Below are 12,126 nucleotides of genomic sequence, written 5' to 3'. Positions count from 1 at the left end.
CGCTCACCTATACCAGGACCGAGAGTTTCCAGATCAGGAGAGGGCAAAGAGATGACTTGCACCAAGACAGGCCACCAAGCGTCAAACTGTTCACCTGCAGAGCTGCCTGGCTGCCTTCTCCTATCAGCCCAGCTGCTGCAGTGTTTAAGGCTCACTCAGCCTCAAAGCTGTGCCAACCTCTATCTCTATGCAACCAGTGGGCCACGAGTCCAATTCTTCTCCACGTGTGCCATGCCTCCCCGTTAATAATTCGGCATTGCTTCACTTCCTATCCCACATTGTCCTCAGCAAATATCAAACACCCTGTGACGTTCTCTTGCTTCTTCTGTGCTGAAAGGTACTTCACAAACTGGATGTGAACAGGTTAGGAGTTCTGATTAGCCAGTGTTCAGATTCACCCTATCAATATTAAACATATAAAGCTAAATATCTAAAAGCAGACACTTCCTGGGTCTCCAGAGGTAAAGTATGTTCCCGCTACTTCCAAAATACAAATACAAAAAAAAGAGCTTATATTTACAGCTATCCTTCCTTGCTACAACACCCAAGACCGTGTCTAAACCCCACCATCAGGGAGAGAGGTAGACATCGCTTAAACGGTTCGCGGAACGTTTACACCCTGCTACACTGAACAGACAACAATTTTTCTTTGGATTTTTCTTCAAGCCGCGGCGCCTTGCATTTTAAAACTTTCTCAAGGAGAGCTCACAAAGCAGAGGCGAGGATGGCTTGTCCTGCCAATCCGCTTTTACAACTCCATTATTTTTTTCCCAGCACTTCCAGCCTCTCCACAGTGATCAGGCCCCGCACTTTCCCCTCACGACGCGAACCTCCCCGAGGCGGGAGAAGGCTGGCGATTCGAGGGATGCCCTGCTCCAGAGCGCTCCGGGGGCTCTCCTTTGTGGATCCCCTCCCTCCCACGAGGCCGAGCCGCCCCTCCCCCGCCCCGGAGCGGCCCCCGGTGCAGCCCAGGCGGCAAGAGGAGCGCGGGGAGGCCGCGCCGGCCCCGGGCAGCCCCACCGGGAGCGGGTCGCGCCGCCGCCCCCCCCTCCGCGCTCACCTCAGCGTGCCGGCAGCTGCGGAGGCGCCGCGGGCCCCCGCGCCGCGCGCCACTGGCCACGCCCCTCCCGTCGGGCCACGCCCCCCGTCCCGGGCCACGCCCCCCGCGCCGCGGTGGTGTGATGCGAGGGGTCACCGCGGGTCAGCCACCTCCGACCCCGCCCCGCCCGCCACGAGCCCATTGGCTCCCGCGGGGGACGCAGCGGGGGGCGTGACCAATCGGAGCGGGCGCGGGGGGCGTGGCCAGTGGGGAGATGGGCGGGGCCGAGCGCGGGGGGGGCTGCGGGAGGGGCTGCGGGAGGGGCGGGCAGGGACACACAGGGACACGGAGAGACAGGTGACGGAGGCGCTGGTGACACAGGTAACACACAGGGACACACACACAGAGGGACAGACAGAGATAGGGAACACACACAGGGACACCGACACATGCACAGACAGACACAGAGACACAGAGGTAACACACAGACACACACACACACAGACACACGGGTAACACACACAGAGACACAGACATGCAGAGACAGGTAACATACAGAGACACAGAGAAATAGCTAACAGAGACACAAGCACAAGGACACAGACACACAGATAGGTAACACACACAGAGACACTCACACAGACACAGAGAGGTAACATACAGAGACACAGACACATACAAACAGGTAACACTGAGACACACACAGGGACACAGACACACAGGCACACGCACAGAGACAGACACACAGACAGAGACACAGACACATGCACAGATACACAGATGCACAGAGACAGATAGCGCACAGACACACACAGGGACACAGGCACACGTGCCCTCCTGTCCCTAAATCACTGTATGAAACCTGCACGAGGGTGGATTGGCAGGTGGGAGTAGGCACCCAGCCGGTGCCGGGGCTGCCAAGGCAGCAGCACCCCCACCTGCCAGCTCCTCACTCCCTGGCCATCACCGCACACCAGGCCTGGCACCTTGCGCCCAAGCAAGGACATGACCTGTGTGTCCCCTCCTGGGCACAGGCTGGGAACAGCAGGAAGCGATGGCCAGGATGCTGCAAGGTGGGCCAGGCACTGCCAGAGCGTTTCTTTGACCCTGAGCTGCTTGTTCTGCAGACTACGCTTTAAAGAACCACCCCTGCTGCTTTTTTCACTTTTTAAGCTTTGCTTAAAGATTGTTGCATTACAAAGCTACTGAAATCTAATAAAGCAATGCGAGTTTCATTCTTGATGCTGCTGGATCTGGTAATTGGTGTAGGCAGATCCTCTTCTTGCTGGGAGTGGCAGTGGTGCCGGGGGAGATAAAAGCTGAAATACCAGCACAGCTTCCAACCATCAGCACCCTCAGAGTGCTCAGAGGGACAGAATCAATCCCTGTACATCACTGTCCTTTCTGTCCTTTGTGGGGAAATGGGGGATTTGTGTATAATTTCTATGTGCATTGGGCTCTTATTCCTGCACCTCAAACAAAAGGTGATGCCAGGTTTGAGAGGAGCTCCTGAGAGAGCTCCTCCTGGCTCCAGGGTTTGCTCTGGGACAGCCATCTCTGCCTCACAGATACCTCGTGGCAGCAGCAGGAGTCAGAACAGTAAAATTCCTCAGCCACAGACTTCAGCTTAAAACTGCTAGAAATTTCTGTCTTGAGGTGTGTTTTGAGACCAAGCCAATGGTTATTGGGGATGTGAGACTGATTTCACAGGAAACAACAACATGCTGACTTGGGAGCACATGTTGGAATATGTGCCTAATGCAGGCAAGTATTACACATCTGGAAAATCTTACTGAAGGCTTTGTTGTTAATAGTATTATGAGGGGAACAGACCATTTTCCCAACTCCATGAGAGCTAAAGCTGGAAAATTATTCAGGGCATGGACATTTTTATTTGCATTTTACATAAAGAATCTTCCTCCATTTAAGTATTTGTATGGAGGAGCTAAAAGAGCAGGCTCGTCAGTGTTAGCTTAATCATACACAGTACTAAATCCCAACTCACGCGAAGCGAGGGGGAGTACTTGGCACGTGGAGGGATTGTGTCCTAAGTCACTGATAATAACCATCCATTGAACTTACAAAATCAGAGATTACGACAGGTGCCGAGTTCATCCTCTCTAGTGTTCTAAGTGCTCTGGTCATGCTAAAACCTGCCTGCTGCCTGTCTGCCCTGCCCATTTCATCCATTCAGTTAACACATACTATTCAAACACTGCTGGAGGACGGATTGCTAAACATAATTAAACCCTGTAGCAACTCTCTTGTTCAAGGCCAAAGAGAGAAAAGAACACGTGAAAACAGCAAATGAAATACATTAACCTTAAAAATAAAGCATGGATTTGGAAGGTGCTTTTCAAATTAAACAGTAATAATAGCCTTGGGCCTTAAAGCAGCACTTCATTTATCATCATAACGTTAATGGTTGGGCTTCTTCACAGAGACAGATCTGAGGGCACATCATACAGAAGGACAGATGTTAATAGCCTGTAGACATACCACACAGAATAGATCCCAAAATATTCCATTATGGGAATTTTACCCCAGCAAATAAAAGCATTGGGCATTTTGTCTTTCACACCTTCTCTTACCCACCGAAGCCAGCAAGCAAAACTCCCTTCATTGTGAACAGGTATTGGTGGAACACTTTTTTACAAAGAAAGACAATTTGTGAGGAATTGCAGTAACTGATTTGGAATACACTGCAGGGTAAGGAATGCCCAGCAATTGCCAATGGCCATGCTGAATCAAATCCTGGATTTAGGACACGTGGTGAGTTTTGCCAAGTTACATAGGAGTTCAAAATTTCCCTTAATTCTAGACTGAATAGTTACAAAGAACTCATTAAAAACATGCTCAAGCTTGAAACTGTAGGCAGCAATAATGCCTGTTTTAACACAAACATTGTTTCACAAAGCTCAGACATACTTTCCAATAGTTTTATCAGATTTTGATTTGCAACCATATTTCTGGTTTGGGGTGAGGGGTTGGTTAAATACATGTACTTTTTCTATCATGTTCAGAAATTGCACACAGTACATGATTTGCTCTTACGTGACTTATGAGTGCCAAGCACTCTTTACATGTGCAACCCCCTCCATTTTCTCAAGAAAGCAAGTGTAGCCTTAATAATCCAAGTAAATGATTTCCAAAAAAAATACAGGGAAAATGTTATTACCTTTTATGACGCCAAGTTAGGGTTCCACATCTCTTCCCCAGGCCCTGATAACATCCATCAGTGCAAACACAGAAGAGATCATCCTAGGTGAGGGGGGGTTGGTGACACCATCCATCCTGGCACAACTCCCGTCCTGGCAGGCAACTAAAAGAGAGAAAGGTCAGACAGCTTTTTAAAGCAAAATCATGTTTCAGCCGTTTAGAAAATGTTAGAGAGGATTTTAAACATCAAAAATGTAACGTTAATCCTCACCACGCTGACAGTATCTGCCCATTTTCCAGGATAATCGCTACTAAAACCCCTCGTTCTTTCCAGTTAGCAGGTCGGATGCCACCACTAAACTCAGTCCACAAGAGGTGCTGTTATTGGTCCCAAGTTTTCTTACAGCTTCAGGAAGCAACCTAAATCCTTGTGTAAAGCTGCAAAGTTAGGCTTGTCTCGGCGTTCCCAGCCCAGAAGGAGACACAGCAGAACTAATCGGAAAGCGAAACTCAGCACTGTAAATGGGGTGGTGAACATTTAGTGATGGCATTGAATAACTGCTTTAAAACCAAACACTTAGTTGTTTGAAATTATTTATAATTTAATTACGTCTCCAGTATTTTGAGTTTTTATCTACAGGCTGAAGAATTTTTAATTTGTAATGATTTCTGTCTTGAGGGAGTGGCATAACAATCAGCAAGCATGGAAAAATAGCTTAAAAAAATGATACAGAATTGAAATGTCTTATCCAACCTACCTGTAGAAAAGAAAGTTTGGATAAGACACTGATCTGCTGAGTGAGAACACACTTATTGACCAGATGACGAAATCCTCCTCTCTAAAGGATCCTAATGGAGATCCCTTGGAGATCCGTGCAGTGCATTTCACAAGCAGAGAAATGTGAGTGAATATCTTTATTTTATTTTGCATTAATATATTATTTACAAAATAAAAGATTAATGCAACCGGATGGTCATTTAAATGTATTGATTTGGAGCTGTACATTCTTTATACTCCCTGGTGTGAGGGATTGTATGGAGTTTTATACTTCTCAGTAAGAGTCAAATTCTTATTTTTTTCACTGGAAAATGGTGAACAGTATCTTTATTCTACATTCATTTTTTATGACTGGTTTGTGGTAACTGGATGTTAGTTATGAATAAACACAACACTTCACAAAAACATGAGGGCAAACGTATTGGAAAGCTCTCCTAGGTATGGAGCGGATCAAAGCTACTTCATACTAGCCACACTATTTGAGATGCTAGAACTATCTTATCTTTTCATACCTTTACCGTAGTGGGTTTTTTTCCAATTCTAGTACTGGCTTTTCAATTTTAATTGGAAAAAAACCCCACCAAAATCACTGAACTAGCAGCTGGACACAATAAAATGAAAAACCTGCTGAGAAGGGGAGTGCAAAAAGAATCTGTTTTTTATACCACTTGTTACATTTTAAATATTAAATATCTGTACTAAACTCCACCCCACCATGAATATCTAAACAAAATAGGCATGTAAAATAAATACCGATGTACAAGCCCTTGCCACTCCATTTGCTCTTTTTAAACTCAAGCATCTTCTGGCAGTAACAATGCTTATGGGAAAGGTTTATGGAGTCTCTAGAACATCAGTCATTTGGAATGTCAGGGGTTATTTTACAGTGAACAACAATGTTCTGTCTTTCTGGGATCGAGGACACAAGCGTGTAGTTACTCAGCATTTAAAAGCCCGAGGCTCTGGAAGAAGCAGGGATTCCCATCGCCACCTCGTGTCTAATACAGAAAACGCCAGCTCGCCACAAACAATTCACCCCACAGCCTCAAGAAACCTCACCAGGACTTTTTTGGTGAAACTTGCAGACAGCAGCCTGATAATTTCCCCATTTTTTTTCTGGATGCTGCCTTTACCCATCGCCTCTGAGTCTGCTGGGCATAGCCACTGCTTTTCACGCAGCGGCACAGGGCTCCAACCTGGGTGCAATCCACACCAGGGCTGGCAGAAAAGCACAGGCTGCCTTAATTTCCTAAGCAATTGTAGGCTTTATCCAACATCTAACAAGCCAGTAATGCCCAGGGGCCAGCCTGCTTGGCATCACTCCTCCCCACACCAGCGCTGTGACCCTTTGCAGCACTGTCCTTGCCCTGTGCAGAGCTGCCCTCCACAAGTGGGAAGGCTTGTCTTTTCAAAAGACAGGCCAGGGCAATGCTACCTGAGAGGTTGTGTCATGCTGGTTTTACTCCATCCAAGCAGCACGGTGTATTTAGCAAGGCTGACCCTTGGCTTGTGCCTGGGAAGGCTCAAGCCCACCTGCAGCTCCCCCGGTTCTCAGACAGTTGTTGAAGACACTCTCTTTGTGGGAGAAGGCTGCAGGAAAGGTTCTGTTCGCCCCAGTCTAGAAGGAACTCAGCCCCACGGCCACCAGTGGCCCCCAGCCCACCCCAGGATCCCAGCATGGCCCAGACCACTCTCCCACAAGATGCTGCGTTTGCCTTTTTCAGTGTTTAATTCTGGGACTTGTTTCCAGGACCAGGGTTGATTTGTGACATATCTATTGAAAGAAGATTTGACTGACAGATACGTTTCAAAGTCCATTTTTAACAAAATTCCACATCTCTGCTGATGGGATCAAAGCTAGAAATTAGTACAATCTACAGTGAATTAAGGCTCTTACTTAAACTGTGCACATTGTTGACCACGCTAAAGGTGCAGGAGTTCAGAACAGGAATATATTACGGAGCTATTTGGGGATCTCTATCAGTTCAGTATCTGCTCAAACACCTTTATGACATTACTCAGAGGAAGCACTAAAGATAAAAAGGGCTTTGAGATTATCAAGAGAAGACGTAATTATGCTCACAACATTAATATTTAGCTTAGTGTTTGCCCACAAAAATCTCAGCAGAAAAGGTGAATTCTTCACATACTCCCAACTTCTAACTGAATAAAACTAAAGATTTTGTAAGAGCATAACTTACATAATATTATGAATACCTATATCTTTGTATGTTAACTTTCTCTCCTCTACCATGCGCTGAACTACATCTTTAATCCATATGCCCTCACCTCAAATTCTTTCACCTTTGCTGTCAGCAAAACATTGACATTTAAAACTTCTTACTAAAAAAAGGTAGTACTGACTTAACTATGTGTCATAATTAAAAGAGGCTCATCCTTCACTCCATTCCCTCAGACGCCAAAAACTACAAATGTCACATGAAAAAATGCCTCAGCAACACCGGTCAGTGTAAGAAATCTGAGCATCATCCTGCAAGACGTCCATGGGAGAGGAAAGCTGTGACAGTTCTTAATAGTGTGGAACATTTTCAGGAGATGTAAAGGACAGAAAAAGACACTGGCTTTCACACACACTACCTAAACACAGTTCTCCCAAACAGGAATTTCTTTGACTAGCAGTACTGCCTCCACCAGATAATGCATTAGCCCAGGTGCTTTGTGAATCCATGGCTGTAACAAGGGAACAGCAGTGAAGCGGTGACTTGCACAAGAAGTTACCGTGTCCAAGTGTGCCACAAGAGGGATCTGAGCTTCCCTTGAAAACCTCATCTGGCATCAACGGGAGGTTGCAAGCCTCACTACTATGACTGGGCTTGCAGACCAATTTCATCTAGGGACCAAGCAGGAACCCAAAAACATTGGAAATATTTTAAAGTAAAAAGTTTCTAAGATTCTAAAAAGATTTACAGCTTCCCGTGAAAGTCTACAGGAGACTTGGAACTGTTCTTCTGTGTAAACACATTTGAATCACTCTACCTCATTTTAGATGGAATTCTATCCACAAATGACAAAGATACACTGAACAGATAAAAACTAAATGTCGTCATAAAAGTGTTCATCCCTTGCATTCCTGGTAGCCCATGCAATATATGAAATTCCCAGGCTGGTAAGTGTTTGAATAGGACTGTTTCTCATCTCAATCCCTAGCTGTATTCACCCAGAACACTGCCTTGTAAGTATGATTGATGAATTGAAATACATTTACCAAGTTATCAGGAGGAGAGAAATGTTTTTACAGATATGTGCAGAAGTTGTGTGCTCAATACAGCGAGACAAGGAAAACACATAGTCTGAGATTTGCAGACCTCATGAATTCACTGTACTATGATGACGGCAATCACCTCACAAACTTCTTGATTTATCAGGACCCTGCTCTTGCTAGAGGAAACCTTGCCCTCCTCCTCAGCAGAGATTAGCAGCAGGTTAATTCACTACCTTCCTGTCAAGCCAGCTACTGGTTTACTGGAGGAACGTCTGATTTGGGGTTGCAACCAACTGCTCCTCAAATCACTGCTGTCACTGTGAGGCAATTCTGTCAAAAAGCAGAACAACCCAGAACAACTCCATGCTCTTGTGCACAGGCAGCTGCTGGCAGCTGGGAGAGGTGGTACTGATGAACAGTTTAGGGGTGGAAGAGAACAGGCAAGACTTTCAAAGACCAGGCAACCCTCTCCAGTCTTTTAGGCTGCAGGATGAACTATTTATGCTGGTTGAGGGCATGTATACAAGAGGGAGATACTAAGAACACAAGACATAGAATAGTTAGGGTTGGAAGGGACCTTAAAGATCATCTCATTCCAATTAGATAGACCTATGCCTTCCCCCTGAAAAAAAAATCAAATAACCCTGAATTATTAATGTGCCTTTTCACAAAGAAATGATTTAATCTTGTGCTTCCTACCCCATTAAGGGAACCGCTGAGGTTGAACACTTAAGTCTCTACTCCCACCTCTCACTGTGACTTGGGATCAAGTCACTGAACTTGAGCTTACACAGTTACTTGTCTGTCACCCAGCTTTCACTGCCTCATAGTGCGACCAGAGAGCTTAGCCCTGTTGACACAGGAGAAGCCCTCTGGACATTACACATACTGAACAAGCCGCTTGAGAGTATTTAATTTGCAGAAATTATCAGTAAATAATTTCAAATAGCAAATGAAAATTACCTCATTTGTTAAAACTTCTGAATAGAAAAAGGCAGCATGTGAGCGCATTACTCATTGCAAATTATCCACTTAGATCTTCTCGGAGTGTAACTGCAGGGAGAAATGTGCTATAGTGAGAGGTTTGGAAATTGAACTGAGACCCTTAAGAGCCATTTCACACAAGCCATTGAACAGCCATCAGGTGGTAAAACCTTTGGGCTCCTACTAAGCTGAAAACCATTTGAACAGACGCAAGGCAAAAGAGTTTTTATGTCCTTGCTCCCTCCAGGAGACATCAGGCATGCTGTAACTTTAGTTCAGTTCAGCCAGGAAATGTTGCCCCACTAAATGACCGATCTGAAAAAACGCTGGCACTAGTGTGTGACTCTAGAAATAGGGTGGCTTAAAATTCCTCATGAATATTTTTTTCTTCCCTTCCCATACAGAGACATAATAGCAAGATCTCTAAAGAAATGATCCAAAATCATTGCCATCCATGAAACCTACTCATGCACAGCTGCAGAAGAACACCCTTTTTACCCACAAAGGTGCATCACCGCTTACTGGGAACAGCAGAAAGCAGCCACTGAGAAGACACCCATATGCTGATTCCTTTCATTAACTACCCAGATTCTTATGTTAATTCCCGGATATAGGAAAAACTTGTGGCAAAAGCAATAAATACTCCATTGACATTCCAAACTCTGCCTCTTCTAAATCCTTAAATTTTTTCCTGTAATTTTTCACATACATTTGGGCCTGGGCAAAAGGAAAAGGAAACAATTGCCAGTATTTTTAGTCTTGCAGTTAAGTAGTTTGGACAAGAAGCATACATGTAGCAAACGTCCTAGGATACCAAACCTTCTCATGCAACCTCAACAGGAATCACACAGATATTAATTACTGAGCTTTAACCTTACCTTGGGTCTGAGTTGGTGCACGTTCTCATGTGCTGATACAAAATGAATCTCTGATCTATTTGAAATGTACTCATATCTAATGCAATCTTCATCTCTCAGATCTGAACTGCCAAAGGCTACATCTGTCTGCTACAGAGAACAGCTCTCATCTCAGGTTCCCATGTGAAGGATTAAATGCTTCAGAATCTGCATAAATGAATAGATGAGCCTTCAAGCCTCGCAGTGAACAATGTACCACTTCCCCCCAGTGATGAAGATCCTGTTCATCTAAATCAACATCAGGCATGCTCCGAAGGGCACCAGAAGAATTTCACACAAAATTATTATCTTACAACAGCATAAAAATGTTGCACAGAAACAGTATGGATGGGAGTGTTTTGTGGAAGAGGTACAGGGTCACTGAGCCACCTGGGACAGACAGGTAGGGTTTTCCAGTTAGGTCGAGTTTACTACAGAACAGCACTCAAGTATAAGGAAGTATTTTAAAGTCATGAAATACATTTGCTAGCACCAAGGCACCATAAACATATAGAGAACCTACTTAACATCTGTGTTGAACCACATTTTAATTGTCAGCATTGTTGTTACAATTGCAGCAGGCTCTGAATGAGTACCTTGTCCCCACAGGAATATGATGCAGTGTATGAGGTGATGAGAGGTGAGTATTGCCGCTGTGCCATGCTGACTGTGCAGATGGTCAAATACGAAAACAAATTACTATTTGAAATCAAGCAAGTTTAATCATTAACCCGAGCTCTAGGGTCCTATGCAAAGCAAAACACATGAAGCCCTATTAAGATCATAGAATTATAAAATGGTTTGGGTCAGAAGGGACCTTAAAGCCCATCCACTTCCAGCCCCCTGCCATCTGCAGGGACACCTCCCACTGAATGAGGTTGCTCAGAACCCCATCTAACCTGGCCTTGAACACCTCCAGGGATGGGGCAGCCACGACTTCTTTGGGCAACCTGTGCTGTTGCCTTACCACTACATCCTTTACCAGGCCTGGGCAATACAAGAGAGTGATGTCCATCGATTGTGTGCAGTGAGACAAGAGCTGGGGACAGATTTCCCACCTACATTCATATGTATAAATTTTCCCAGAAATCTTATGCATATTCTCTTATTTTACAAGGACTAATTTTAATGTTATTATGAACTTCATAATAGTCAAAACTCTTGCTAATTTGGAGCCTTGGAGCTAGCTCTGTGTGTGAAGTAGAGAAAGAGAGGCAAAGAGAGGCGATTATAGAAGACCCCTCTGTTCAGCACAGGTCACACTGAACACAAGACATCGTCTCCAAAGAATGAACAGTGTGGACATAGACTGGACATAAGGAGGAATTTCTTCATTGTGAAAGCAGTGAGGCCCTGGCCCAGGCTGCCCAGAGAAGCTGCGGCTGCCCCATCCCTGGAGGGGTTCCAGGCCAGGCTGGGTGGGCCTTGGGCAGCCTGATCCAGTGGGAGGTGTCCCTGCCCATGGCAATGGGAGGGACTGGGTGGGCTTGAAGGTCCCTTCCAACCCAAACCATTCTATGGTTGCCTCAGAGGGGTTATTCCTGGTCACTACGCGGTTTAACACGGTTCACAAACCTTTGCCCAGGTGACCTCTAAAATTATAACTCAGGAGAGAGCACACACCGAGACTAATGTGTCCAACGCGGCTGCGACGCCTCACGCGCAGCCTCGAACTCGCGGCTCTGAGGCGGGGCCGGGGGCGCGCGCTCGAGGCGGGGCCGGGGGCGCGCGCGGGGCGGGGCGCGGGGCGGGCGCGCGCTCAGGGCGGGGCGCGGCGGCCCCTGGCGCGCGGGGGTGCTGCCCGCCACCCGGCCTCAGGTGAGACCGCGAGAGGGAACAGCGAAGGCGCCGCTGCTCCGGCCCGTGAGGGGCCACGGGGAAGCCGTGACCGCAGCATGGCGGGGAGGAGGCGGCGGGGGAAGCGGGAGAGGCGGCGTCTGGGCAGCCGGACGGGGCGGGGGAGGGGGAAAGGGATGCCGGGAGCGCGTGCTCCGCTCTGGCGGCGCGTGGGGCGGGGCCTGAGGAGGGGCGGGGCCTGAGGGGCGGA

General features: G+C 46.6%; 1 protein-coding gene across 2 annotated transcripts in view; it reads right to left on the bottom strand.

Moving 5' to 3' along the window:
• Positions 1 to 1,155, bottom strand: part of ACACA (acetyl-CoA carboxylase alpha) — a 128,090-nt gene extending 126,935 nt beyond the window's left edge. Inside the window, exon 1 of one of the 2 annotated variants that reach the window (XM_054085068.1) lies at positions 1,061 to 1,155. The gene's annotated coding sequence lies outside the window, so the exon portion shown is untranslated. Of the gene's footprint in view, positions 1 to 7; positions 782 to 1,060 lie in introns of those variants that run through there. The other variant, XM_054085065.1, reaches the window with a different exon arrangement.
• Positions 1,156 to 12,126: the final 10,971 nt, after the last annotated feature.

This window comes from Cuculus canorus, chromosome 20 (genome assembly GCF_017976375.1).
Source record: "Cuculus canorus isolate bCucCan1 chromosome 20, bCucCan1.pri, whole genome shotgun sequence".
Classification (NCBI taxonomy): Eukaryota; Metazoa; Chordata; class Aves; order Cuculiformes; family Cuculidae; genus Cuculus; species Cuculus canorus.
The sequence above is the reverse complement of the archived record's forward strand: the minus strand, read 5'-3'. Positions and strand labels throughout refer to the sequence as shown.